The sequence below is a fragment of the Lolium perenne genome, chromosome 2 (genome assembly GCF_019359855.2).
Source record: "Lolium perenne isolate Kyuss_39 chromosome 2, Kyuss_2.0, whole genome shotgun sequence".
In the NCBI taxonomy this organism is placed as follows: Eukaryota; Viridiplantae; Streptophyta; class Magnoliopsida; order Poales; family Poaceae; genus Lolium; species Lolium perenne.
Window position 1 is genome coordinate 236,966,244 of NC_067245.2, and position 23,746 is coordinate 236,989,989.

The window sequence follows — 23,746 nt, forward strand, 5'->3', positions numbered from 1 at the left end:
GGTGCATCTTGCCATTCCCAACAATATTGTTGACTAGACTTTTCAACTTTTTCGGTATAAAAAATAATTTTTTTATTTATAGATGACAAAATAGGTTTATTTTGTGAATGAGGTACATAAGATACGGGTCAAAATGGCGCCTCTACATTTTTAAGATAAACTAGGCCATATTTTAGTGCCAATTCCTAACTCTTTACGATTTTTAGTGATTTTTAACCTATTTCACACATTTAAATGACTATATGCTGATTTATTAGAAGTAATTCAAATTTGAAATGTAGGTGTGTTATAACTTGATCATATAAATGCCCCAAAATCATTTTTAGATACATATTACTTACTATATACATAAACCAGTGATAGTACTGAAATATTCAACCCCTTTGCATGGATAATCATGTCGACCATTTTGACGTGGTTTTGAAATAAAAAATGAAAATGAAGAAAACCTCAAAAAATGAAACCCTTCTGCATTGAGTGCTCATATATAGGTGTACTAGTTGACAGGGAAAATAAGAAACCGGTGATAGGGTAATAAAAAACAAAATGTCTTCACAAAATGGACTATCGTGTATGAAGATTCATGGGTTTCAAGCCGAATGATATAGTTATGGCCATATTTGTGACATATTTTATTATAATGTGCCCAAAATGGGCATGGTGCAGTGGTGCATCTTGCCAGTCCCAACGATGATTTAAAAGTTTGCCTTGGTTCTTGTAGTAACGTGTGCACGTGGGAAATTGAAGAAGCAAGGCAAACTCCAACATATATGAATGGTGAGAGAACACATTAAATGTTATTCTAACAAAGGTCATGCTTGTTTAATTTCTTACCTATGTAGTATTGTACATCACAAGCGTGAACTGAAAATATGTGCATCGTCTCTATAAACCCAAAACCCCCTAACCCTAAACACTTATAAACCTATATATCACTACAACAAAAAATCAGTCATGCGATTCAAAGGTTTGCCATTGTTTTCTTGTAGTACTTAATACAACGCTCCCACACTTTTGGGAAGTGAGTGGAATGTGTACTCAAACACATGTGGTGCCGAAAACTGTGTAGGGTTCTTCTAAAAGAGGATATACAGGTGTATATATATGCCATGTTCATTTGGTATGTTGTCATATATATATATATATATATATATATATTCTCGAACCCCCCTTAAGAGGGGTTCTAGAATAGCTATTCTCGAACCACCAAATCCGACTTACCTTCTTATCCCGACCAGCCCGGACCTGATGCGCCCCGACCCCTCTACGCCAGCGCACAAACCCAACCTAACCACCTTCTTCCTCTAGTCTGAACCCCACCATCCCGATCCACTTCTTCCCCCCAGGCCCGCACACCGCCGCCGCCCCCAAGCCATGCGCGCCACCTCCTCCGCGCGCCGCCGGGAGGGCCTCCACCTCCTCCGCGCCGCCGGGAGGTCCCCCACCTCCTCCGCGCGCCGCCGGGAGGGCCTCCACCTCCTCCGCGCGATGCCGGGAGGGCCCCGACCTCCTCCTCGCGCCGCCGGGAGGCCCCCACCTCCTCCTCGCGCCGCCGGGAGGCCCCCCACCTCCTCCGCGCGCCGCCGGGAAGGCCCCCACCTCCTCCTCGCGCCGCCCCGCCCCATCTTCTTCCTTGGCCGGTGCCTCACCTCACCTCCCCGCCCCACCTTCTTCTTTTCCCGGCGCTGGGAAGCCCCGCCCCACCTTCTTCCTTCGTCGGCGCCCCGTCTCCCCGCCCCACCTTCCTCCTGTGCGAGTGCGGCCGTGGACTACCAGGAGTGGCACGCCTCCACCGTGTCTGGTCCCCCGGCCTTCCGTGAACCCGTTAACCTGCATCGATGCGAGTCCGGCGACGCCCAACCCGGGAGTTCACATGCATATCCACGGGATTTCACACACGCGCCCGCCCTCCGTCGACCATTTTTTGAGATGTAATTTTTTCTCTTCTTGTTCTTGAATAGTGGTCAGATTCATATAGCAAAAAAAACACAGTGATGTGCTTGCTTTTGTTCTATTTCAGTTGTGCAATCCTAAATTCTTGAGCAGACTGTACTGTATCACGGTACTCTGAAGTTAGCTAGTGAGTTAACTTTTTCTCAAAAAATGGTAGTTGTAACACATGTTCTGAAGTTCAAAAGTTCAGTTTGTTTGGTTGAAACAGTTCCAACCGGACATGCTTAATTTGTTAATAGAACATAGTGCTACTTGTAGTTCACTTCTCCTAATTCATGAAGTTCACATATATTTTTACTTGATTATTTAGTTTATCCATTATTTACTTGATTACCTTTTGTGTACGCTCTTGCTATTCAGCGTATAAAATTATTGCTCCCGCAGGAAGTTTGGAATGCTTCTGGAGTTCTGCTTTCATTATATATATCTCTATCTCTTTTGGTCAGTTATTTCTCTCAGACTCTAATTATGTAGCATCTCATTTATCCACTGTAGGGATGAAGAGGATGCAGAAACCACAACAAATTGGCATGTCTATGTAACTGGACATAGTTTAGGTGGAGCTCTAACAACCTTTCTCACTTCCGAACTTTCATCTAGTCAAGTTTCCAAGTAAGTTCAATTTGATCCTGATTAGATTTAGTCTCTTGTTAGATCAGCATAAGGGAAATGTTCTTGCATCAAGTCGGATCACACCTATTTGATGGAAATATCCACTAGGAATGTTGTGCCATGTTTCACTACATGGTGATATTATTTGTTCTCAAAAGTCTTTTACTTCGCTGCCAACAGAAGTTCACTCCTGAGTCTAAAACAGTTCACTACATTAGGAAAATGAAAATAAATAAATCAGTATGTGAATATCCTAACAAAAAAAATCCCGACTTGAAGTGCACATGTGTAGTCCCGAAAGTTCAATTGGTAATGCCTGAAAGTTCTTATTTTGGTAACAGCAATTTCATGTAGACCTAGACCAAGCGGCCAGCTATGGCACCTCTAGTGAAGCACATCGGTGGTGAGGAGTCACATCCCGTAGTCTGAACTGCCCATTTCTGAACCGCCGTGTTGTTTCTGTTCTTCTGGTTAGCCCCCATGTTTTAATTTTTTCATTTTTGTATTACATCGTTGTTTTTCACTTGTTGTAGCTGCTATTTGTGAATCCATGTTCTGTGTATGTGCAAATAAGTAAAATTTGTGGCCTACAGGTGTTAGCTTTTATACCAAAAATATGAGTTATGTTTCTAGAAATATTTTCCACAATATTTTGTCTCTCTCTGTTATGCTCTTAATTAAAAATAAGATATTTTTTTTGGTTTTGCAGTAGTTTGGGAAGTTAACTCTTTGTTCAATACTGGTTCAGTACATAAAAAACAGATGTTCCTTATGCGAAAAGAAATAAAATAGAGTCGGCAATCATCTTGCTATCTATATCTATACCTAATAATAAAGGGAGAAGCGTTTCCTCGGTTTGGTCCGTATGATCTAAGGTTTCTGCCAAATTTTTCGTCAACGCTTTTTTTGGGACGGTTTTGCCCTCCCACCAAGTCCCATAATACTTCATAGCTGCCACTACCGATTCGTTTATTTCCTTTTGAAACAAACATCCGAGCAGATCGAGCAGAACTACATAGAAGAAAAGAGACAAGACGTATGGATAATTTGGGTTCATTAGTCCCACCTCGTTCCTTTTCAATGATTATCAGCAGTTTATAAACGTTCACAATTTCCTTGAGTATCAGCAAAGGGAAGCTGCCTCGGGAATCAAGTGTGCTGGTGATGGGCAAAGGATTAAACGAGACTGTGTTGAGATGACGGATGGCATAGTCCAATTGGGACTGGAAGGATTAAACAGAGCTGAAAGAAAAAACGCCTCCTGCTGCCGGCAGCGCCCCTTCGGCCAGGCAGCCGCTGCCAGCGCCCCTCCTGCCGTCGGGCAGACCCTCGAATTGGGACTGGAAGGATTAAACAGAGCTGAAAGAAAAAACGCCTCCTGCCGCCGGCAGCGCCCCTCCGGCCTAACGGCGGCCGGCGCTTGCCGTGGAGCACGAGTTCCCGCACTGCCCCGGGAAGTCCATGTCGACGGGGAGATGCGGCGACCGGTAGCTGACAGGTTGTTAATCAGCTGTCTAATCAGCTACACGGAGGTGCCTCGCACCGATCCGCTACCGATCCGGGAGCCTGACCTTCGAGCGCGGCCCTCTCATCTCTCATGTGCTTCGCTGATGTTTTTTTCTACTTCTCTTTGAACAAAGTTGATCTCTTTTTCTTTGATTCATCGGGTACTGTTTCGGCATTACTACTATGTTCCAGTGAGAATGTCCGAGCAAATATTTAAGTGGAACACTATAGTAAACCATTTGGTGAACATCTGACCAGCAGAATCACACCTCCCTGTGCATATAATTAACTTACTTATAAAAAAGTGCACTGATGTTTTATTAAATATGCATGCTACCTATACTGCAATTTTAGGTGACTTAGAATTTATGAAATATGAAGACTAGCTAAAGAGTAATTTAGGTGATCGAGATTTATGGACAGTGCTAGACTCTAGAAATTAACATAAACATATTCTCGATGGTAGTTGCGGTTTAGTAAAACAATAATTTTAGCTAAAATAGTTTCTAAAAAGGCATACATTTGGAATGAATGTAATATTCAGTAGAAAATTATCCGCTGCAACGCGCGGGCATTTTTGCTAGTCTATACCTAATAATAAAGAAAATAAGGTTTCTTGTTGGTCCGTCTGTTTCTGCCCCTTACTTTTATCTAAATAACATGGGCTGCCACCGGTAAGTCAACAAAACGTTTCGTCCGTACGTCAACTCGAGTTGAGGATCGTCGACTTCGTTTCCTGACGGGGCGCCAGAAAGCCGCTCCTTCTTGTCAACCGAAGCGATGCCCAGTTCTGCGCCCCTAATCCAGCGCCGCCCGACCTGGCGCCACCTTCCCCCAATGCACAAGATCTCGCACTTCTCCCCCTTCTACCGGTGGGGTGCAGTGACTGCTAGAGGTAGGCTATCCCCAAACCTCCTGCCACATGTTCACTCGAGCCTGGAGTACGTTTGTTGGGGATGGATGCGTGGAGGAGGACGGCGGAGCGGCGCCAGGGAAAAGAGGAGCCGGCGGAGGTCGGCGTCAATCGGAAGGTCAGGGGCGATGCGGATAGTGGAAAATGGTGGCGGGGGTCGCGCGCGGCGGGGGAGGAGCAGGGTACGTGAGGCGCAGAGCTAGAGCGGCCAGTATGTCGACAGGCGGCGGAGCATGGGTCAGTCGCGTCGGCCAGAGGCGGAGCTAGCAGCGCCGGCCACAAGGAAGCGCGTGCTAGCGCGCGTGGCGGCGGGCGTTCCGTATTGCGTGCGCGTGTGGTGAGCTGAGAGAAGGGCATGCAGAAGAAGGCCAGCCCGCCAGTCTGCAACTCTGCATCTCGTCGACAAGGTCGGGGAAACGAAACGCCTAGAGACGGGAGGGAGACAACGACTGCTGGCATGAGAACGTCAGCTGAAGAACGAGGTGGCGGCTATCGAGGGAAGGGATGCGGTGGCGGCCGGCGAGGAAAGAGACGCGGCGGCGGATGAGATGATGCGATTTGGGATTTTGCTTCATTGTGCTTGACGATACTGAGATGCAATTCAGTTAACGTCAGTTGGACTGGGCTCGTTAGGCTCCTTTGGGCTGGCTGGCCTAGAACTCTGCTCTTCAGACACAAGCAACATTGCCCAAAAAAGGTGCAAACAACGTGAAAACGATAGCTGCTTGGTCTTTTTTGGATGACACATGAATACATAGTTCTGCAAAGCAATATATATATATATATATATATATATATATAGACAAAAGCTTTGGTATGTAACCTTACCCAGCGCTAGCTATCGTTACCATTCACTTGTTTATCAAGATCCGTGCAAAGAACTGGGAAATCCTTAGCAAATGGGCACCATTTTCATTTAATGGACCGATGCAGCCAGACTCGGTCAGGCTACTGGCACACTCCAGTCCAGCCCACGACCTGTATTTATAACCGTTGGGCTCGTTCGTTTCCGGAGTGGCAGCGAGAGCTGTTGGGCGTGTCGTTTTCTCTCTGGCCTCTTCCGTTTTTGTGGCTGGACCCAGAAAAGTCGCACCGCCATTTTCATTTAATGGACCGATGCGACGGACTCGGTCAAGCATCGGCACACTCCGATCCGGCCCACGACCCGTATTTATAACCGTTGGGCTCGTTCGTTTCCGGAGTGGCGGCGAGAGGCCGTTGGGCGTGTCGTTTTCTCTCTGGCCTCTTCCGTTTTTGTGGCTGGACCCAGAAAAGTCGCACCGCCATTTTCATTTAATGGACCGATGCGACGGACTCGGTCGGGCTACGGCACACTCCGGTCCGGCCCACGACCTGTATTTATAACCGTTGGGCTCGTTCGTTTCGGAGTGGCGGCGAGAGGCTGTTGGGCGTGTCGTTTTCTCTCTGGCCTCTTCCGTTTTCGTGGCTGGACCCAGAAAAGTCGCACCGCCATTTTCATTTAATGGACCGATGCGGCGGACTCGGTCGACTCTTGCGCACACTCCGGTCCGGCCACGACTTTGTATTTATAACCGTTGGGCTCGTTCGTTTCCGGAGTGGCGGCGAGAGGCCGTTGGGCGTGTCGTTTTCTCTCGGCCTCTTCCGTTTTTGTGGCCGGACCCGGAAAAAGTCGCACCGCCATTTTCATTTAATGGACCGATGCGACCGGACTCGGTCGGGCTACGCACACTCCGGTCCGGCCCACGACTGTATTTATAACCGTTGGGCTCGTTCGTTTCCGGAGTGGCAGCGAGAGGCATTGGGCGTGTCGTTTTCTCTCTGGCCTCTTCCGCTTTTGTGGTGGACCCCGAAAAGTCGCACCGCCATTTTCATTTAATGGACCGATGCAGACGGACTCGGTCGGGCCTCTTGGCACACTCCAGTCCAGCCCACGACCTGTATTTATAACCGTTGGGCTCGTTCGTTTCCGGAGTGGCAGCGAGAGCTGTTGGGCGTGTCGTTTTCTCTCTGGCCTCTTCCGTTTTTGTGGCTGGACCCAGAAAAGTCGCACCGCCATTTTCATTTAATGGACCGATGCAGCCAGACTCGGTCAGGCTACTGGCACACTCCAGTCCAGCCCACGACCTGTATTTATAACCGTTGGGCTCGTTCGTTTCCGGAGTGGCAGCGAGAGCTGTTGGGCGTGTCGTTTTCTCTCTGGCCTCTTCCGTTTTTGTGGCTGGACCCAGAAAAGTCGCACCGCTCGGCCCCCATCCGCCAACACACTTATCCTACAATCCGCCGCGCCGGTCGGAGACCAGCGACCATTGCAGCGTGCTGATCTTTCTCCTCCACCGCTTCCCGGCCTCTAGCGCCGCCCTGCCTCCCTGTCTCCGGCGCCTCCCCAGTCTCCGGCGCATCTCCAGTATCCAGCGCTACCCCGCCTCCATCCCCGCCTTCTTGGTCTGCCGACAATGCCGCCCCGGCCTGCTTCCTCCGCCTGATGCGCGACCGCTGTTGGGATTCCCTTTCCCTGCGCCACTGTCACCCTGGACAAGGTCAGCCGCCGCCACCCCCTGCTCCTCCCCGTCCACGCGAAGGCACCGGCGCCACCTGGTCCTACCCATCGATGCGATGGCGCAACGCCGCCGTCCACAGCTCCTCCCGCTCTGACGCGAGGACACCGGCGCAACCTGGTCCTCCCCATCGAAGCGAGGGCGCGACGCCGCTGCTCCCTGCCCCTCCCCCTCCGGCGCGTGGCCGCCGCTCCGTCCCTGCTCATCTTCTCCAGCGCATGGACGCCGCTCCGCCCCTGCTTCTTCCCGACCGAGGAGAGTTCCTCGCGGTCGCGGGACCTCAACGCGCCCCTCCTCCTTGTCACCCGACGTTGAGCTCGGCTCCCCCAACCTGGTTTGTCTTGTTACTCATTCAGAACTACTCGAGACAGTTGCTCTGAAACAGAGTTCGTTGCTGTCGTATATTAATTTTGATTCCTTCTGAATCGAGGATGATTTTGTGTGTATGGCAGCCGGGTTTAGCATTATCTTCAGTTTCTTCAGGTTATGCAGGATGCGAGCAGATCGTTTTACTTTATTAGCGATTGTGCCTTATCGAATTTTCCTCAAATAATTGTGCCGACACACCAAGTTGCTATGTATGAATTCAGCTAATTCTTGACTCTGTTGTCCGTGCAGGTTGCGACTGTTGTTCCGATTGTCAGGGTAGTCATATCTTTCAACAAGTTCGTTCGCCTTGTGAAGCCAGAGGAGTTCTTCACGCCAATGTCGAGCCAGTCAACCTGTCGCAAGTCGCGGACAACACCCCCTTCACCATCCCGAGAGACTACACCTGGGTAAACCTGGGTTCCACCAAGAACAAAGACAAGAAGTCATCCAAGACTAGCAAAAAAAGGCAAGAGCAAAGAGACCTAACGAGCTACCGGTTTAATTCAGGGGTCTTATCACCAGTTTCAGCTTTCACTGATGGCTGGTGGCGTCAGAAACCGCTAATCTGGGTTGTAGTCCTCTGAATCTTAACTAACAAGGTTGTCTTCAGTTTATGTATCTACGAATTGATTGCAGTACCATTATGTTTTACTGTTCAATCAGAAGATACATGTGAACTTCTGTTAGTGTTAGCTAGTGTGTTCTAAGTTGATTTGATTCTTAGTTTAAATGATGCCTTGGAAGCATTTTTTTTGTAATCTCTAATCTTGCTCTCTGCCTCTGAACCTGAACGAAGTAGTTGACATGCTAGTGTTCAGCTCTGAGGATGCAGTAGTTGCATGTGAGTATTTATATTTGTTTTCATTTCCGAGATTGTATCAATAAATGTTTTATGCTCAGTGTGCTGAGCTTGGTATTCACCCGCAGAGCTTGATATCTATACATGTTCTTTGTTTCGACGCAGTAGTTACATGTCAGTATACAGGTTTTTATTTTCGATGGCTCGAGAAATTGGTAAGCTTGGTATTCACCCGCAGTATGATGCTGCCACCTTGATCTAGACTGGCTTGTCCGCTGCACCGCAAAGTGCTCCGCCGCAAGGATTTTTTAGTATTTTTATAGGTACTTTAAAATTTCAAGTGAGGTGCCGAATCTTTCTACAATGGGGTGCTTGAAAAGTTAATTTGTGGTGTAGACATTTATGCATAACTTATGGCTTGCGACATCTGGCTGCCGATTTGCAAATTTAATTATTTTTTAGTTCATTTCGAGGTACTTGGAAATTTCAACCGAGGTGCCATATCTTTCTATAAGAAGGTGCTTGAAAAGTTAGGTTGTGGTCTGGAATTTATACAAGACCTATGACTTGCAACATTATACCGTCAATTTTCAAGTTTGGTTTTATAGTTTTTTATAGGTACTTTTAAATTTCAACTGAGGTGCCAAATCTTTCTAAAGGGGGTGCTTGAAAATTTAATTTGTGGTGCCAAAATTTATGCAAAACTTATGACTTGCAACATTTGGCCGCCGATTTGCAAGTCATAAGTTTTGCATAAAATTTCAAGGTACTCGGAAATTTCAACCGAGGTGCCATATCTTTCTATAAGAAGGCGCTTGAAAAGTTAGGTTGCGGTCTGGAATTTATATGAGACCGAGGACTTGAGACATCAGCCCGTCGATTTGCATGTTTGATTTTTTAGTATTTTTATAGGTACTTGAAAATTTCAACTGAGGTGCCGGATCTTTCTACAAGGGGTGCTTGTAAAGTTAATTTGTGGTGCCGAAATTTATGCAAACCTTATTGCTTGCAGCATTTGGCCGCCGATTTGCAAGTTTAATTTTCTTTTAGTTCATTCGTAGTTACGTGGAAATTTTAACCGAGGTGCCAGATCTCTCAATAAGAAGGTGATAGAAAAGTTAGGTTGTGGTGCCGGAATTTATGCAAGACCTACGACTTGTGACAACAAACCCTTGATTTGCAAGTTTGATTTTTTTAGTATTTTTGTAGGTACTCAACAATTTCAACCGAGGTGCCGGATATATTTTTAGGAGGGTGCTTCAACAGCTAAGTTGTGGTGCTGAATAATTTTGCTTGACCTGCAAAATGACTTGCAACATCGGAATGTTGTGGTGCCGAATAATGTTGCTTGACCTATAAAATGACTTTGAGACATCGGATCAGTTTGATTATCTTTTGTGTCAAATTTTAGGTACCTCACAATTTCAACCGGGTGCCGGATATATTTTTAGAAGGGTGCTTGAACAACTAAGTTGTGGTGCCGAATAATGTTGCTTGACCTATAAAATAACTTTGAGACATCAGAAAAGTTTGATTATATTTTGTGTCGAATTTTAGGTACCTCGGAATTTTAACCGGGTGCCGGATATATTTTCAGAAGGGTGCTTGAACAGCTAAGTTGTGGTGCCGAATAATGTGTCGATGTAGGTGCTTGTATAACATTTCAATTCTCTATATCCTAAGTACCGAATGATCTATAAGCGGGGTACGACATATACCTAATCAAGGTGCTTGTAGAGCAATTCAAAACCCTAAATTCTAAGTATTGAATGATCCGTTAGTAGGGTACGACATATACCTAAACTAGGCGTTGTTGTACGAGTACCGATAGCCATATAATGAAGGTACGGCTTACCTCAATGTAGGTGCTTGTATAATATTTTATATCTCCATATCCTAAGTACCGAATTATCTATTAGTGGGGTACGACATAAACCTAATCAAGGTGCTTGAAGAAAAATTCAATCGAGTGCGGGATGCACTTAATGGAGGGTGCTTGAAACGGTTAAGTCGTGGTGCTCAATAATTTTGCTTGACCTATAAGAATTAAGATGACTCACAACATTGGTCCTATAAATATGCTAGTTTGATTATCTTTTGAGTTTATTGTTAGGTACTTCACAAATTCAATCAGGTGCTGCATGTACATATGGGATGGTGCTTCAAAAGTTAAGTCATGGTGCTAAATAATTTTCATTGACCTATAAAATACCTCGCAAAATGGATGGGCGTGGTGGTATGCAGGTTTTATTATCTTTTTAGCATGTTATTAGGTACTTAATAATTCAGAACCGGTTTCAGATATATTTTTATGAGTCTGCTTAAACATATAAGTTGTGGGTACTCACGACATCGAACATACTGATATGCAAGTTTGATTTTCTTTTGAGTCTATTTTCAGGTACTTCACAACTTAAAAATAGTGTGGGATGTACTTATTGGGGGTGCTTGAAAAGTTAATTCGTGGTACCTTCCAGCACCAGCATGTCATGGAGTACATACGGATGTCCTGGATAGCCATTAGCTTTTTTTATTGAGAAATAGATAGCCATTAGCTGACCATTCGTCTTAGGCTGGTGCCAACCCAACGCCCCACTCCCGCCCCGCCACGTCAGCTTTTGGGCCACTCTCACCCCACTCTCACCCCACTCTCACCACACGGTGCCAATGCATGGGCTATAGTCCCCACTCTCACTTCTCTCCCCTCCACATCACCATTTCTTTTCCACATTAAGTTATTTCACTCGATTTTGTTTAGACATTCAAAATAATGCCCTGCTCCCGCCCCACTCCCGCCCTGCTCCCGCCCGCTCCCGCCCCACTCCCGCCCCACTCCCGCCCTGCTCCCGCCCGCTCCCGCCCGCCTCCAGCCCGCCTCCAGCCCGCCTCCCGCCCGCCTACCGCCCGCCTGCCTCCCGCCCCGGCCCGCCAACGCGCCGCCCGCTTCCCGCCTCGCCCGCTCCCGCCTCCATCTCGCCGCCTACGCGGGCGACACCCGGGCGGTAGCGGGCGCTACCGCCGGGCGAGCCAGCCGGCGCCCGCCGCTCCACTCCCGCCCGCCTACCGCCCCTCTCCCGCCCCATCGCCGCCGCTACCGCCTCCCCTCCAGCCTGCGCTGGCACCGGCCTTAGAGAATCACGTCGTGCTATACAAAGCACTGGCCCAAACGGTACTCGGTACTGCAGCAAGCCGACCTGCCACGAAACATCTAGCACAAAACGATTAAAAAATCCCAGCGAGCTATGCATGACCAGGTCTTGGTCGCAGCCTGCTAAAGTGCTGACATAGTCAGCCTCTACCTGTCACCGTAAAATTCAAATCGCCTTATAGGATCCTGCCCATGACACTGCAGCCCACACCTGAGTGGAATGGGATTTGAATTGAAATGATTCCTCAAAGAACTAACCCTGCTTAAAACAGCAAGAAATTCAAATGCTCACACAGTGCCAAAGTGCGTGTCAGATGCCAGGAGAGAGATAACCCGATTTAAGCATATAACTAGAGACACACTAGAAACTAGAAGGAGAATAGAAGTACCAATCTTAAAGCATATGGACGGCAATGATAACATGCGCTGGGGTAAGGTTACGTACCAAAACCTCGTCCTATATATATATATATATCGACGCGGATTTTCTACCATGGGTGATAGCTACGCATGGGGCTTCAGCCGTTGGATTCTGCCCATCACAAACTGTCGATTAACGGGGAACTTCACGGTCCTCTTAAGTTGTCTACGGGAAACACAGCCCGGGAATCTTTTGTTACTAGTGTCCTTGTGGCAGCAAGTTCTGTAAAGAAATGATGCCGTAGTACTATGGTCGAGTTGCCGATGGAAGAGCCTGCTCCATCACCACTAATGCTCCCATTTGAGTTTAATGAGCAATCAAATTTTTGAGAAAGAAAAGAAAGTCATATCTGACAAACAATATGGATACATAGACTTGTCATAAATATTTGTTATATGAAATATATTAATGAAAATCGAAGTGTTTATTTTCAGGAAAAGCCCTGTGCAGCGGAAAAACTCAAAACGAATAGGATACCGGTTTGAGAACGGTAGATTCGAACCAGCACTAATATCAAAACAAAATCTTTCAATCTCTCCACGCTCTAAAACAAAATAACAGAGAAAAGAGCGAGCAACCATAGGAACTCAGTAGGAGCTTGCATAAAAAAATGATCATAGAGAACAAGAGAAATTCCAATTGATTGTCTCAGCAAGCTAGGTAGATTGTGCTTCAAATGGAGATTATTGTAAAACGTAATCGAGCACATGGCCAAGTGATGCCACGGGAGGCAGTCTGCATAACTCGCTGTTGAAGAAAAAGCAGTGTCCACGAGCGATGTGAGGAAGCCGTTTCCGCGACCTACAGGGGCGAGCAGAAAGCTGTGACAGTGCGGCGACCACTCGCCGGCGCTGCCTCCATGCGGTCAATACGGGGCCGGACGGTGCCCCGAATTCCCTTCTCAAGGTTATCCCCGCCGCCGGCAGGTGCCCGTGCTCCCGTCTCGGCGCCTCCGCTACCGCACCAAGCTCTTGGTCAACTCCGTCGTCGCGCACTAAGCTCGTCCAGGTCCTCCCGTCTGGTAGAGCTGAGCAGCTCCTCCCGTTTGGTACAACTCCTCCCGGCCGAGACGACCCTGGATCAGATAAAGCGTCCAGATCTGGAAATTGCAGAAAATCAAGCCGTTAAGCAAAGAACAGGCTTGTGCTTCAGAAACTTGAGACTGAAAATTAAACAATGCAAAACAAGGATTGATAGAGGATAAGTCGCTAAGGACATAAAACCATACTGATTTCCGGCAAGGGCATCCACAGTCAACTAACAAAAAAAATCAGCAGCATCTTTGAAACAAATCAAAGCACACATAATATCCAGATATGAAGAAATTCAAAAAAGAGAGGGTGGGATGAACCTGCAAGAAGCAAATCTCACATAGGCACATCCAGTGCGCTAAAAATGAACTTAACAAAATCGTTTTCTTCCTTCCTGAGGAGAATGAAGAAATATTTTGGATCCATGCATCAATAACCATTAACACAAATTCACAAACATCTGGTCCGCAAAAAAAAAACAAGCCACAGATAAACGGGGAGATTTTATAATTTGCCACATATTACATAGAACCTTTATAATTTACCACACATTACTTAGTCTTCTACTATTTGCCAAATATTACATTAATTTCTTTATAATTTGCCATTTTTCTCCTTTTACAGATTTATTCATTATTTTAACTCCAAGATACGTTGTGGAATACACTATGTGTACCTGTGCTGGAAACCAAATCGATCAACCGATCCGCTTCAGTTATTAGTTCTAAGTTTCTAACGCCGACAATGAACTAGCTCGACTAGCGCCTGATTCCCCTCTTCCAAACAAGCGCCGCCGGCACGGATGTCGCCGCGGTGCCCTGGAGCACCCACATGCCAGGATCCACGCCGGCCGGCGGCCATGGCCGCGCTCATCCCTGTTGCCGGCCGAGCCAAGGCGAGCTAGCCCAGGGTAGGCGCCAGCGAGACAAGGCAGGGAGGCAGTTGAGCTTCTCGACAAGTTGTCCTGGGGCCGGCGGGGCGGGGACGACGAGCAAGATGGCGCCACGGTGGAGCTCGGCGGCGGCCGCGGCGGGTGGGAGGAGCTCGCCACGGCGCTAGAATGGCGGAAGGGATGCACGGAGGAAGAGCTGGCGGTCACCTGCCTGGAGGGGATTTTGCCGGCGTCCGTGTTGGTCCAGCCGGCGGCGGGCGACAGCGGCGGCTCTCCCGCCCAGATCCTCTATTCTCGGGATGCTCTATTTTTCCTCGGTGCACAAGACCCATCGATAGATTAGACTATAGATTAGACTCTGTAACATTTGCCCAAACGGTACTAGTATACTGTATTCCACAATGTATTTTGGAGTTAAAATATTGAATAGATCTGTAAAAGAAAGAAAAAGGGCAAATTATAAATAAATTAGTCTAATGTGTGGCAAATAGTAAAAGCCTAAGTAATGTGTGGCAAATTATAGAGATTCCAAGTAATGTGTGGCAAATTATAAAATCTCCCCAGATAAACGATGCCGAAAGGCTGATTGGGTTTGGTTTCTCTAGAGTGTACAGGGGCTATGATGCAAAACTCAAAATCTTTTGACAAATAAAAGAAGAAATCTTTGATCAAAGAAATCTTATAACCGTATAGGCGTCTACAGACTACAGCCTCTCTAATCTCAAATCGTGGTTAAATCTTTGATAAAGGAATAACCAAATATTAATCACCACATCCACATGGACACAACTGCACATGGACGAACTCTTTCTTGCTGCTGCAAAACGACCAAAACGAAACGAGGAGAGATAAGACTTATCCAAGTGAGAGAGAGAAAATCAAATAGGCTGGTTTCAGGGAAGAGAAGTCATGGGAAGACGAAGACATCAAGAAAAAGTAGCAGAAAAATGATGGATGCGGACAGCTGCTGCTACTGCTTCTATCGTTACAAAAAAAGCAATCGCGCGGAAGACACCAGCCGGCTCTCCCCAACCTCCTTATCCTGATCCCACTAGCGGCTTCCCTCACCTCGGGATCTGGTGGCACCGGCTTCCCACCAACCACCAACGTCACAGGGCAAATCGGCAGGAGGCGTGGCGACTGGAGCATGGGCGGAAGCGGACGGTGGTGCAGGGCGAGGGAAGTTGATCACCATGGATGCGGGATTCGGCCGTGGTGTCCGACCGAGGCGCATATGGAGCTCGACGGGGATGCATCCCGCAAAGCCAGCAGCGCTCGCCCGCATCTGGCGACCGGAGATGAGCACTGTGTAGATGGGGACGGGGCGGTGTGGCGGCTCGTCCTCCCACACTCGTAGATGCCAGATCCCATCTGGGCTCGCGCTGGGGAGTGGCCGACTCGCGGGAAAGCAGGGAGAGTGGGTAGCCTGGTCGTCGACATGGATTTGGGGGAGCGACCGGGCGGGGGAGGCGGAGCAGGCTTGGGGACAGGCGGGAAGGAGACGGCGGCCCAGATGCGGTGGTGCCAGCGGGGGAAGGAGGCGATGCGGGGTGCGGGCTCACGCTGGGGAAGGAGGCCGGCGGCGGGACGAGCGGGATGCTGGTCAGGACGCTCCTTGTTGGTGTTGATTGGGGTGAGTCTTTTTTTTTTTGAACAGATTGGGGTGGGTCTTGGGTTCGTGGATAAGATGTGAGGGAGGATTGGAGGAATCAGGTGCGGGGTGGGAGTAAGTGGAGGGAGGGGAGAGAAACGGAGAGCGCTAACGGTGTTAAGCATATCCACGGTCTAGATTGCTCTATAAGATGATCTAAAGGTTGGATAAGGGTGCATAGCTACACACCATGGTAGCCCACTATTTTCATATATATATATATATATATATACCAACACTATTCTGCAACCAGTTGCAGAATAATATTCTGAGCACCGACTTGTACTTTCCTGGACACAAGGTTGTACTTCCCGGATAACAGGGTTCAACTTTCTGTCGAACTTACGTGAACTTCCCGTTTTCTTCAGATGTAGTGATTATACCAAAAATTTCTAAACCATTTCTCGGAACTAGGCAAATGATATACCGTTGGATAGATAATGAAAAACCGCAACTTTTTCATGTTCACACTTTTCACAGATTTTGCACAGTTTAAATTTAATTTTGAAAATACGAAAACGCTTCTATATGGCTAGAAAACGAACTTTTAGTTCGATTTTCGCATCGCTTATCGAAACTGTGCAAATGATATACCGTTGGAAAGATAATGAAATTGCGCAACTTTTTCATGTTTTATGTTTTTCCAATTTCTGCATTATTTTTGAATTATTTTAAAAATATCGAAATTCGGACGTACTCAATAAACGAGCGGACAGTAATTTGGACGATTTGTTTCAACCGTATGTCGGAATGATGCAAATAATATGGCGTTGGAAAGCTATGGACTAGGTGCAACTTTCTTATTCCAATTGTTTTCTCTAATTACTTACAGTTTAAGAGAATAATTCGATTTACTGTCCGCCCGTTTTATGTGACTAGCACCGAATGATTCTCCCCGCGATTTCCATGCAGTATATTTAAACAATGCAAATGATATACTGTTGGAAAGGTGTCAAAATGGCACATATTTTTCGTATCTACCATTTTTGCCAAATCTAAACAGTTTAAAAGTAATTTTAAAAGTTTTGAAATCATGTTTCCGGTATACTTTGCGAGATAATGATTTAAATTTGATGGATTAGATCCATTTATTTGTTGTAAAATGTTGTAGGTAATGAAATTAGACATATACTCTACCATATATAGCTTTTGGTGACAATGATTGAAGTGGTTGGTGATCAAATCGACGAGATTTGCACAATAGATTTCCGCCCCGTAAAAACAGAGCGCTGAACTTCCCTCGACATGAACTTGTACTTATCAGGTAATGCGGTTGTACTTCTCGGTGCGGTTTCATGAAAGTGTTCAGTAAAACAGCTATAATTCCTGTATTTTCTTTGGACACATTGTAGTTACTGTAATTACCGCTTGTACTTCATGTAGTCTATGCTTGTACTTCTCGAAATCACCGCTTGTACTTCCTCGCGGATGATGTAATCAGTTTGTTTTTTCGACATTTGGATTTTGCTAGTTTTCTTATACTTCCTATACTAAGTGCGTGTACTGCTTATATCGAATGGTTGTACTTCTTGTATTCGAGTATTTGAGCCTCCTCACGGGGTTGTGGTATTATTTTGTTTTTTCTATATTTAGATTTTGTCGGTTTTCTTGTACTTTCTATATTAAGTGGGTGTATTGCTTATGTCGAATGGTTGTACTTCTCATAAACAAGTATTTGAACTTATTTCTGGGCGGTGGTATTATTTTGTTTTTTTACATTTAGATTTGTTGGTTTTCTCGTACTTCCTGTATTAAGTGGGTGTACTGCTTAAGTAGAAAAATTGTACTTATCGTACTCAAGTATTTGAACAAGTGGGTGTTCCTGCCGGCGTCATGAGCTGGCTGGCGGTGGCAGTGGACAAGAGGGCCATGCGGCGGCGTTACACACTGAAGAGATGCTGGAGGAGCTGATTTCGTTCGGATGGAGGCAAATTCACTCGTGTCTTATTGAATAAGTGCACTACCTATTGACAGACGAGTGTACATCGAGTAAACTGAACTGTATTGCCGGCAGCCATGGAGCTCTAGTGTGCTTTTTCTAAACCGTCTTCTGTTGATGCTATCAATGGGAGAATCTGAAGAAAGGATTGAGGCACAACAGTCTTAGCCACGGACCGATGGCAGCAATGAATCATCCAAGAAGATCTTTCCAAGCAGTGCACCAACAGTATTACGATGCTCCTTTTGGACGTGTAATTGTCAGTTACAACTTACAAAGCAATGCACGCACAGTCTATTTCAATCATGTGCACTGCGCGACTTCCACTTGTAGTTTCGAGCAGTATACTCGGATTTTTGCTATATTGTACTGTTTCGACTGGCATGTATGCACTTCTCATTTTCTCCACGCGTATGTGGTAGCGAGCAGAACCAACTGAAGAAAAAAGGAATACACGAGCTTGCTTGTGGCTACCGACGATTAAATACGTTGAGGAATGAATAAATTACAGCGCACGACCATTTGCCTAGCTAAGAAAAAATATTGACTGCTAGACAATGCACAAGTGAGCATCGATTCTTTCAAATCAACCTATTTCTTTCAAATCATCCTATTTCTTTTCCAAACGAATCACTTATATTTACTGTTGGACTTTCTAAAAAAAAACGAATATTCTAGTTGAAGTGAATTTCAGGGGACTTTTTAAATTGAACTTCTATGGGGCGATTTCTTTAGCAAACGTACTGGACATATGTACAGCATCAAGTCATGTATATGTATTGCCCGACAGATGCTTGTGCACTTTAACTGGATCCTATTTCTTTCAAGTATTTTCTCATCAAGAATTTTAAACGACAGTAAAGCATACCAAAAGTTCAGCAAAAAAGAGAAACATTTGTATACGCGCTAGGCGACGTCGATGGGAGGCGGCTGCCAATATTGCAACATCACAGGAGGAACGGGATCTTCATGCATATTAGTGGTACATCTAATAAAAATGCTGGTTGTAATCCCCATTCTGGTTCTTAGCAAGGATAATAACGCGCACCATTCATTTTTCAGTTAGTGAACTTCAGATTGCAGCCATCAGGTCATCTTTCCGGGAGGAGCTGCCTCGGCAGATCGCTGGATTTTGCAATTCCCATATCTAAAATTTAGACTTCCCAGCAATGTAGGCTTTCACTTCTCATCTGAATCAACCTGTACTGCCGAACGCAACAAATAGAAAATACAGAGTTAGCACGTGAACAACAGGGAGGAGATAGAGCGAAGGCCGCAGCCTCGTGCAGTGATGGGGGGCAGACGTCGACAGTGAAAATGAAGGTAGATTGGTTGCGGCCGGAGCACGCGGCCTGGAGCCTGACAGAAATCTTGGCGAGGAGGAGCTCCTTCGTTTGAACTGCTGATGGTTGAATGAAGTGCTGCTCCTGCGTCTCCTGCTGGGGTTACTGTTGCACTCGTGTGCGGGAACAACCATATCATGCATTAACTGAATAGTTCTATTTACCTGCAGGCTGGATCGTTCTCCCCATTCTGTAGCTCTCTCTCTCACTCAGCTTGTCCTGGCCAAGTAAATGAAGATGCTCCTGCAGATCATACTACGGTAGTTATGAACGCGAGAGAACTTGCAGTTCTTTCAGAACGGACACTCACCATGAACAGAATTTACACAAATTAAATTACACGCTCAGCATCACTTAAACCAAAGCAGTTTTGGAGTTAACAGAAGAGATAAAATATGTATGAAACCTCACCTTGGTTTATCAGACTTGGAGAAATGCTTGTTTGTTAGTTCAGGTTCCAGGTAAATTGCATGCCTGAACTATGAAGACACTGAGCTACACTGTCGGCCGACGCCATCGACAAATTTATCTACTTGTACTTATATTAAGGAACAAGTTGTACTGCCTGTATAAACAAAATTGACCTGCCAGAAAACAAAGAATAGGCTGCATCTTTTCATTAGAAAATAATAGGCAGCATCTTTAGGAGCAGAGAACAGCTGCACATCACGTGAAGCAGCTACACACCATCAGCGAGAGAGAGAGCAACATTAGCAACATTAGCGTGAGCACAGCTAGCTTGCGAAAGGAGCAGCACCAGGCGGGTGACGTGATTTTGCAGCCGGTCAGCTCGCGCTAGTACGAGCGCGGCTGGACGAAGTGCCACGCCGTGGGAAGGCCAGGATGTGGACTTGTGGCACTTGGAGGTCAGGCCATCGCCGGGGGAAAAAGCGGGGATTCGAGCGGGGATTCGTGCTTTTTGCGGGGGAAGCTGGCGGCGGCAGAATCAGGAGAGGTTGGAGAGGATTCGGGAGACGGTCGGGGAAGCGTGACCCGCATCCTGTGGAGGCGGCGGCCGGGGCAGCGCGCCGCTGCGTCGGCTAGGTAGCACGCGCAGCCGACGAGATGTTGCCGGCGGCGGGAGCGGATGGTCCATGCTGAGAGCGGCCTGTGTCGGCGCGGGGAGCGAGCAGAGGCATGGGGGAGTAGTGGCGGCGCGGGGAATCGAGGGCGCCGGCGGCGCGGATGAACTTGGAAGGAGGCATGGTCGGAGATGGGAGCGTCCGGCGGCGCCCTTGCTGGTGGCGGCGACGGAGGAGGGCATGCCCGGCGGCGGATCTTGGCCGGCGGCGGGAGTTGACGACGAGCAGAAGCTGGAGTACGTGGGGATGGGGACGGGATCTGGTGGAGCTGGTGGGATCGTGGTGGGATTAGGAGAAGGCCGGCCAGGCTCTTTTTTTTCCACAATCCAACGCGCCTATATAGGGGTAGATGGTGCTCAAAATAATATTTTGAGCACTAGTTGCAAAATAGTGCAACCCTATATCTTTACTATTATACGACGATGCAACCGTGGTACGTCCAAAGCCGCACACGCCTGGCCTCCCCGCTTTTCGTTTTTGCCACACAGGAATTACGGAGTCAACCCCAGACCCGGCCTCCCGTTCGGAGCACCTACGCACGAACTCCCCAAATCCTTCCGTGGAGGTCGCCGCCATCTTCCCCTGTTACCGCTCGAATTCAATTCAATCTATCCCTCGCAGCTACTGCCGGCGCCGCCACCTTGACAGATCGACCGGCCGACATGACATGCTTCTCTCCCCCCTATAAAAGGAGGCCAAGTCTCAGAAGAAGGATCACCAACAAGAAGAGCAAGCATCAAGCATCCAGAGCACATCCAGAGCACACTCTCCACTCAGTAGTAGTAGTAGTTCTTCCCTAAAATAAGAAGCCTCCATAGAAGAAGGCGCTTGTAAGATATATCTGGAGAAGTTGTAAGGTATTTCCTCCGTCCGTGTGTAAACCCTTCGGGGGTTCCCGAAAGGGAAACCCGTATGTAAATTATATTGTGGAAATGAAGTAGTTCTGCGTGTTTCCCTTGATCTTTTTATCATGTTTATATGGGAGGGGTTTTTATGCTAGGGATCCTATAGGAGAAATCTCTGCGTGTAGTTCTCTGTTAAGCCCTGCATGTGGCGTCAGAACGAGAACCGTAGCCGTAGAGAAGTGTTCCCTTCGGGTGGAACTGCTTGGGAAGACGATAAAAATCAACCCATATAAACTTGGCTAAAAACATCTAGGGAAAGAAACTTAGCTGCTTCTGAAGCAATACAATGATAAATACGGGGAGTACTGAGTAGGACTATTACACCACTGCGCACACCGCCGAAAGTACCGTTGGCCTCGCCAGCCTCCAAGATCCTGCAAAAATCCATAAAATAATCTCAACATTTAATAACATTTAATAATTTTAATCAGTTTATTTTAATTTCGAATTTATTAGTAAATAAATAGTAATCTGTGTATATTGGTATCAGAGCTAGTGTTCAATCATTGAAAGGTTAAAGTATCTAAATTTAGAAGTTAGCACAGGAAAGGTAGTAAAATCCAAAGATAATATTGACATAAGGTGTAGAATAAATCCGTCGGAAGATCATACCGGCATACTTCCCATAGCCGCTAAATATTGTCGTTGATCGATATATAACTTTTTCATATCTTGGGGAAAAAGGCAAGAAAATTTAGACCAAAAATTAGAAAGTTTATTGAAAGAATATCAAAAACTCATTGAAAGATTTTCAGGTTTAAACAATAAAGTTGATATAGCTTTGCATAAGCTAGAAGAAGCAAAAACAAGACAGAACACGGTCTGTAGGAATAACGATTATATTAAAGAAGAAGTGTTATCCCTTGGGAAAAGTATAGGGGTTTGTTTGAATAAAAACAAAGACCTATTCACAGGTGCTGAAACAAGACAAGATATTCTTAAAATTAAAGAATTAGTGCAAGAAGTTAAGAAATTGATCCTTTCATAATTTGCATGTCCGAATATAACCAAGCCTTAAACGAAGTAGCAAAATATTTAACACCTCCTATTGGTTTTTCTGATCACGAATCACCAAAAGAAGACTCCAAAATAATCATAAAACAAAATAACACAATCATCCAGTTATTACTTCAGACTTTAGAAAAGCTAAATAGTGTGCAGAAAAACAAAGAAATTGTGCTAGCCTCATCTGGGTTAGTAACATCGTCGAGAAATATCAATTCAGAAAAATGGATATATCTAAAAACTTCGCTAGAAGAGACAGAAACCTCCAGTTTATAAGACAAGACTCAAAACCGTTGTCAATAAAGCATAGATTATCATGCGATACAATTGATGATGTTAATAATTTAGAAGAAGTTATAGACCTTGAAAGAGATCTAGAAAGGTATCAGAAAGATACGCTAAGAAAAATAAAACCACAACAAGTATATTATATGGGTATGTTTGAAAGTAGAAGCAATCTATATAGAATATCCAGAGAAGTAGAGTTAAGTGTAATAACTCATCCAGTAGACTTGAGAATTGTAAGCAAGAATATTGAAGGTGAACTCAAATATTGTGGGTATAAATATATTCATCAAGGTATGTATATTATAGGGGTCAAAGGAATGACAAGAAAGAAAATAGGAGCAAAGGTCTTAATAACTCTATTAGACAAAAGATGGGATTCAGTAGATAAAGCAGCTTTAGGCTTCATGGAAGGAGATATGAATGAAAATATGTTAATAACATATATAGCTCCAGATCTAATAATGCCTATAAGGGAATTTATTGAAAAAATGAGTATTGGGTTTCAGACTAAAGGATATGAAGACTTTAGAGGAACCAACTTGTTAGTAAGCATTGAATTTATAGGAAGACTCACAAATAAAAGTAGCTCTAGATACAGAGTAAATGTAAATGATGTAATCGAAAATATGCAATCAAAAGGTATAAAATTCATGAGTCCCCTTACAATCGGCTCTGAGGAAAGAGCTGGAGAAGAATGGAATATAGGTGAACTAGTAGAAAGAAAGGAATTAAAACAACCACAAGCTTACATAAGCTATCAAAACTGCGAAGGAAGTAGTAGCATTAGGTTTACAAATTATAAATCTGCATCTGTAGAAGACACAGAATCCCTCATGTCAGAACCAGAATCTAGTGACAATAAAAGCAAAGATACAATAGAATGCATGGAAAGGACAGATTTAAATAATGAAATAAATCATTATGAACAAAAATTAAAACATATAGAATGGGAGTATAGCAATTCTATGATAAAAGATTGGCCTAAGATAAGAGACAAAGAGTTGTTTTTCATAAGAGAAATTGCAAGGCTAAAGAAATTTAAACAAGAGAGAGAAACAGCCACAAATAGCTCACCAAAGGTAAATAATAACATAGCATCAAAAGTTGAAGACATAAACAAAAATATTGATCAAAGTAATAAAAATAAAGCCATAAGTGAAGAAGATCAATGGGAAATAAATAATAAATTTTTAACAGAGAGTTATGAAGAAGAAGAGTTAATGAGAGAAATGATGACAGATGAAGATTATTTAGATGCCTCTGAGGAATATAATGACTTCATAAATTCCCTAGATGATGTTGGACTACATAATTTAGAAAACGCACTAGAAGCAATGGAAGTAGAAAATAGT

The 23,746-nt window shown here is 45.5% G+C and overlaps 2 long non-coding RNA genes across 2 annotated transcripts; both read right to left on the bottom strand.

Annotated features, from left to right (window-relative positions):
* Positions 1-12,769: 12,769 nt before the first annotated feature.
* Positions 12,770-15,964, bottom strand: LOC127335300 (uncharacterized). Its single transcript, XR_011752466.1, has 2 exons — positions 15,250-15,964; positions 12,770-13,357 (listed from the first exon to the last, which is right to left on the bottom strand). It is a non-coding gene; the product is annotated as an uncharacterized lncRNA (long non-coding RNA).
* A 2,637-nt stretch (positions 15,965-18,601) lies between these two features.
* Positions 18,602-20,488, bottom strand: LOC127335301 (uncharacterized). The gene is made up of 2 exons (XR_007872695.2): positions 19,526-20,488; positions 18,602-19,357 (listed from the first exon to the last, which is right to left on the bottom strand). It is a non-coding gene; the product is annotated as an uncharacterized lncRNA (long non-coding RNA).
* Between the last annotated feature and the right edge of the window lie 3,258 nt (positions 20,489-23,746).